Source organism: Diadema antillarum, unplaced genomic scaffold (assembly GCF_040938485.1).
Source record: "Diadema antillarum isolate AM-2024a unplaced genomic scaffold, OU_Dant_1.0 seq00001529_RagTag, whole genome shotgun sequence".
NCBI classification, from domain to species: Eukaryota; Metazoa; Echinodermata; class Echinoidea; order Diadematoida; family Diadematidae; genus Diadema; species Diadema antillarum.
This window is the reverse complement of record NW_027272261.1, coordinates 184,263-191,519: the sequence shown is the minus strand read 5'-3', so window position 1 is coordinate 191,519 and position 7,257 is coordinate 184,263.

The following is a 7,257-nucleotide window of genomic DNA, read 5'->3' as shown; positions in this document are numbered from 1 at the left end:
TGTAGGGCCTACCAATCGAACCATACACCTACATAGATGTTCCTTAATCCGTAAATGAAAAAGGGTTCGGTTTTTTGTTTGTTTGTTGTTGTTGTTTTTTTTTGTTGTTTTTTGTTGTTTTTGTTGTTGTTGTTGTTGTTGTTGTTGTTGTTTTTTCGGGGTTTTTTTCGGGTTTTTTTTTTCCGGGTTTTTTTTCGTTATTCCGAAGATTTTTTTTATTCCGAAGGTTCATTAATCCAAATATGAGGAGAAGGTGCGTACCGTCGATCGGAATTACGAACCTTATTTCTTTTTCGGATTAACGAACCTTCAGAATGACGAACTTTTTCCCATGTTCGGAATATTATTGAGCATTCGGAATAACGACGCTTATTAAAATGTCATTTTCGGATTAACGAACCTTCGGAATAAGGATCTCAATCAATTCCCCTATAATCTACTTTGTTCCTTAAGTTTACCAGGGAGGTGGACCCACCTCCCTGAGTTTACAAAGTCTTGTATTTGTATTTTGTATTTCATATTTTGTGTACTACAAGTCCCTCTTTTTTGTTTAAGCACATATTCTTCTTCATCTTTTTTCAAGTTGATATTCCAATCCTTATGCTTTCTTCGACAGAATGTTAGTGGGCTTATTCTAAAAGCAAACAAACAAAGTAATACTTGTGTATATCTATTAACAAAATCGAAAAAGAAATGTCAGATGACTCAATCTTCATCTGTAATGGAGCCCAATGTATCAGCATCACAGGTGGTAGGCCTTATATAAACAATGTGAGAGAATTGCGAAATAAATTCATAAGGATGGTTTAACATATATTTAGATAAAGAGTTCTCTAGACACATCCAAAAGTTATATTTATCTGTGACAGTTTCGACGACGGGCTGTCATCTTTCTCAAACGATGGCTAATCGGCAACTGATGATTTGGCGCCAATCAGCAATCACCCAGGTGTGACATCTGAGTGATAGCGCCATCGTAGCGAGAGCAGACGTATCAGCGAGGCTATCTGGATTTAAAGAGAACCCCCCACAACATCTTTCAACTTTTCAACTTTCAACTTTCAACTTTATTTTCACCTCCATCAAAATGAACAAAGAAATTATGTACATTTGCATATACACGGGATATTTGTGATACAGAACAAAATTTGAAAAGGTACATAAGAAAATTATGAAAATGAAAAGTAGATGCGATTACATCTTTGTTAAATACATAAAGCGTATAATGCAAGTCAACTAAGGATGAGGATGGAAGTGGAGGGTCCCACTAAGAAGCAAAGCTTGTACGATATGGGACCCTCAGAAAATACACAAAACATCAATATAAAACACAATAAACGAACTGATGTCAACTGACATCAAAATGATTGGGAAGAGGAGAAAGAGAGAAAAGGAAAGAAAAAAAAAGAGGAAAAAAGAGAGGAAAAAAGGGAGAAAAAAGAGGGAACTACAGCATGTGCCATCGTGGACGCAAGCAATCTAGATTTCATAATGTAAAATAAGTGATAAAATACAAGCTGGATTGAATGTAATGCAAAACATTTTTATACGTAGTTATGTTGGTAAGAATGCAGGAGAAAGAGAAAAACACATCGTTATATTTAGAACACAGACAGGGACATACTTAGGAGGACATATGTAAAAAAGAATGATGACTTGACTGAGTTGATAAAGGGAAACTAACTCTGTTGGATGTTGTAAAATTTCAATAAAATGATTTTAATTTATTCTTGAAGGAAAACATGAACCGGGATGGGGGGGGGGGGGGGCATACCAACTGTCTGACATTATTCAAGTTCAAGTTCAAGTTTATAAAACATTTATTTTCCATCTTTTTCATATGTTGTATAATATATACATAAGATTGTACAAGGAAGGCAGAACCTCAAAAAAGCAGAGCTTGTGGTGAGCTGCCTAACAAAAATACATTACATCACGACACAAGAAACAACAAAAACATAATAGTTCCCATGGCAATATTAAGATGAGATGTTCCTCAAAGAGAAGTATTGCAGTCTAACAGAAGGGAAACAGTAAGTATGAAAATATGTGACAATCTACAGCCTAGCAAAAGTTGCATATATCAAAGTTAAACGTTACATATTTATAAGTGCTAGCAATGTGAAACCTCTGCACAGATGTAAGCAAGACAATGAGTGAAATGCACTGTTTCTAAGTGGATCATGAATAAACCCCCTTACCGATATATTCAAATTTTATGCATGCCATTTTAACAAAGGTTGTTCCTGGCAACCTGAAAGCTCGCACGAGGCCTGCCCGACACAGCAACAACTAGTGTCTGCAAAGTGGATTCCAAGTATTGAAATGCCGCTAGTTTATACTGTAAAAATTACTAAAATAACTCGTCACCAGGCCCCGAGAGAAGAAACATCCACAAACTTGACCATAAAAATTGTCAGCAAAAAGGTCTATTATTTCAAAAAGAAAGACGATTTATAATGGCATTTACATAGACTCAAAGAAGGTGCAGATTCAAAATGGGCTGGGAGATTATTCCAGACCTTGGGACCAGAAAAGCGCACCGTGTGTTTGAATGAGACTTTTTTATGTTTTGGAATGTGAATTAGTGAAGATGATTTAGTTTCATACTTATGGTATTCTGAGTTTTCTTCAACTAAGTGACATAGGTGATCAGGGAGAAGATTTCAATGTATTGATATCTTTTAAACGCAGCAGCTTTAACTCGTTAAACAATGTATCTGTTCGAACACCACCAGGACCTATATTTCGTATACATTACATAAATATTTAATAATATGATTTTAATAAACCTGTAATCTTTTCAAATTTGATTCCAATGTATTTCCCCAAACAATTGTGCAATACGACAGGTAAGGTAAAATGAGTGTGCAATAGAGCATACGTTGTATGTTTACAGGCAAATAGTATGCAAATTTACGAATGATACCAATATTTTTAGACACTTTTCGCTCAACTTCTGCAATATGAAATTTCCAGGATAACTTGGAATCAATGAATACACCTAAAAACTTTGTTTTATCAACTTTAGGGATTTCATCATTGTTTAAGTAAATATTAACATTTCTACCACCATCTTTTTTCCTATTATTAAAAAGAATATAATTCCATTTTTTGCTATTCAAGGATAACCTATTAACTTGAAACCAGACACATACATTTTTAAGTTCACTATTGACTTCATTACACAGGATATCCAAGTTTTTGCCACATGAAAAAATATTTGTATCGTCAGCGTATAATATAAAAGAAAGCTTATCAGAAACAGTGTTTATATCAAGAAGGGGCCAAGTAGTGAAGCCTGAGGAACACCTCATTGAACTTAACTGAGCTGTGAGACAGCGGAATTATATTTAGTACATTGATAACGATCTTTTAAGTATTTAGAAAACCAACTATGGGCAGTACCTCGAAAACCATAATGGTGTAACTTAGAAAGCAAAATATCGTGGTTAAGAGTATCAAAAGCCTTTGATAAGTCAATGAATACTCCCTAAGTGTACATATCATGTTCAGAGGCATCAACAATCTTATTCGTTAAATCAATTAAGGCTAGAGATGTAGAACATTTTTCAATTCGTTTATTTCATATCCAACAATGCAAAACATTTTCGTACACAAAATAACACAATATCTATACAATGTAGTAACAAAGAAAAATACGTGTAGTTAACAATACTACGCATCACAAAAGCAAATGAAAATTGAATCAAAACTAAAGTTGCAGGAAATGGAGGAGACATGCTAAAAAGCTAAGCTTGTATTTTGCAGTCTCCTCGTGGACAAAAAGACTAAATAACATCAAGGAAGCAAGTTGCTATAGATATACTATAAAAGTTGCACAACACATACAGACCTATACAAAAGAATGAAAAAGAGGAAATTATTTTGAAAGAAGAAACAGAGACATGAGGACAGGAAAAATGCAAGAAGGGAGAAGAGATGAAGGGTCTATACCGGCACACGCGAGGCACAAGATGCGATGGATCACCGAGGTAAATGTAGGAAAGGAATAGATCAAAAAAAAAAAAAAGAATGAGTATGACGAATAAAAAGAAAGCTCAAAATTAAGGCTAACTAAAATGTAACTAATTCCGCTATATAGGAATTTATGAACAACTTCTTCAGTTTGAATGTGAATGTGTTTAAACTTAGAACTTGTTTCATACTATTATCGAGAGAATTCCAAAATTTGGGGCCTGTAAAAGAAAATATAGATTTAGCAAACATAGTCCTAGTTAATGGCAAATGAAATGAGTTGGATTGCCGGGTAGGATAAAGATGAACAGATCTATTTTTAGTAAACATGGACTCAAACACAAATGGGAGATAATTATTGGTAAGTTTGTACATGAATATTGTCCTAGATGTAAAAAAATACAAATCCTTTACCTTTAAGATTTTGTTTTCAGTAATGGAATAACACATCAGTGTGACTTCTCCACGATTCATTGCAAATAATACGAAGAGCTTTTTTCTGTAACAAAGGTAGTCTTTCCAAATGCGAAGAATATGTGTTACCCCAGGCGAATATACCATAATTCAAATAAGGTAAAATCAGAGATGAATATAACATTAAAAGAACGTTCTTTGGTAAACAAAATGCAACTTTATTTATAACACCTATATTTCTTGAAATTATGGAATCGATATGTAAATTCCAAGTGAGTTATACGGTCAAGAATCAAACCTAAAAAATTGATTGAAGAGACTTCTTCAATAACTGTGTCATTCAAATAGACATTCCTTGGTACATTTCCCAAAGAATTACTAAAAATCATGCATTCAGGTTTTTTTTTTTTTTTGAATATTTATCGACAGTTCATTTGCTCTTATCCATTGAAGTAATTTATCCAATTCAATATTCAAAACATCAATTAACATATTAGGATCAGAATGTGATAAAAATACATAAGAGTCATCAGCAAATAACAGAAAGGAAAGAATACTTGACGAATTTGGCATGTCATCAATATAAAGGATAGATAAAAGAGGTCCAAGCAAACTTCCTTAAGGCACTCCACAAGTGACAATTTGCATAACAGATGCATGTCCATTAATATTAACAAATTGCTTTCGGTTAGAAAGATAATTCCTGAACCACTCCAAGGCCTTTCCTCTGATTCCGTATAGTGAAGAAGTATATTGTGGTCAGTGGTATCAAAGGCCTTGGAGTAGTCCAGGAAAACGCCAATTGTAAGATGAAATTGATCAATAGCTTTTGAAACTTTATCTAGAAAGGTAAGTATTGCGTGTAACCGGAGGGCCAAACCCCAAAAAGTCGCTTACTTAACGAGTGAGTTGCACTCTCTCTACAAACTAAGTAGACCATGCTTATTTTCAAGTTTTTATTGTAACAAACAACATTCCACTGGTCTACCTCAAAAAAATTTGTTGCGAAAGCCTCCAAATCCAAGATGGCGTCCAAGATGGCCGCCATATTTACTGAATTTGTTATTTGAAAGATAGAATTTGATTGAAACTTCAGACTTCAACAAATTTGATGTCATATGAAAGAGAATAAAATTTTCTACAAGTTGATACCATTTTTGTGGGTTATTGTGATAATTGGATTGAGATTTTAAGGAAAAAACACTCATTTTTTGATATTTTTCTGAAAAAAGGAAAATCATGAAAATGCTTGATTCAGCATAAATCACAGAAAAACTGGAGGATTATCTTGAAACGTTTCAAGAATTTTGTTTGACATATAATTAATATTTGGAGAAAAATAGGGGTCAGTACCATTTTCGGTTCAGGAGTTATAATGTCTCAAACTTGAAAACTCACTATGTAAAAAGGCCACTTTAGTTGTGACAAGACCTTGTTGGTCGTAAAAAAAGCCTGCGCGCGCCAAGACTACTACACGCACCACTGGCACTGGCGCTTGTAGCAGTGCCAGTGGTGCGTGTAGTAGTCTTGGCAAACGCAGACTTTTTCTTTGACAAACAAGGGTTTGTGCCTGCAAACTAAATTTTCATGCCAAGTGGTAACTCAGGTGACGCTGATTGCAATTATTTCAAAGTAGATTGTTCTGAAGCAGACGAGATGAAGCAAAAAATATCTTTCAAATAGAGGTAGAAGCTTGAAACACTAACCTTGCTACAGAAAGTTTAAAACAAAATTTGGATCAATCACTCAAAAAATTCAAAATTGCAGGCCATCGAAGCTGACATAGTGTATTGCGCCAAAGTAAATGTATCATTTCGATTTTGATACAATTTTGTCTGTATCGCTGTCTATTTATATGGTTTTTATATATTCTGAATATTTTAATGGTATTTCAAACCATCTTAGGTTTTTATGGAGACATTTTTCAGAATGCACCATGAATATTTCTCTAAAAAGTAAAAATAAAATAAAATTTAAAATGTTTCTGAAAACCATGCAGAAATTAATATCTTTCCCATATAATCAATATTTGGAGAAAATTAAGGGTCAGTTTTGTATTTGGTTCAGGAGTTATAATGTCTAAAACTTGAAATCCAATTTTACATAATATAATATTTGCACGCATCTGTTCCCAAAGACGTCACGGAGGGTCAAATCCAGGATCGTGCTTACTTCTTGAGTTCCACTCTCTCTATAAACAAGACCATACATAATATTAAGTATACTAAGCAATGTTCCGTAAGTACACCTTAGTAGATTTGTTGCAAAAACCTCCAAAGTACAGATGCGGTCCAATAGGGCCGCCGTTTTTATTGAATTTAACATTTCAAACATAAAATTTGATAGAGACATTGGATTGCAACAAATTTGATGTCATTGATTATGAATTAGGAGAGCAAAACTTCCTAAAAGTTGATACCACTTTAGCTGTGTATTGTGATAAATTGGGGGGGGGGGTGTTGTTTGCTTCTCTTTTTTTGGGGGGGATACATATTTTTATATTGTTTTGAAAAAAAGGAAGAAATGTAAAAATGCATGATTTAATATTTATCAAAGAAGAACTGAAGAATTGTTTTGAAACCTGCGATTGAGATTGAGATTTACTGAGATTGAGACATAATTCATATTTCTGGAATTATAGGCAATATCATACACTGTTGACAAGTTCACATCTAAAACTTGAAAAAAATTATATTTATGCATTATGAATTTTGCATACAATGTGTTTACATGGTCACATGTAATATTGTTATCGTCTAGTGACTTGCAAGTACCTGCAAACTAACTTTTCATGCCAAGTGGTAGGTGACGCTGATCGCTATTACTGTAGCATTTCATCATAGTAGATTGTTTTGAGGCAGATAA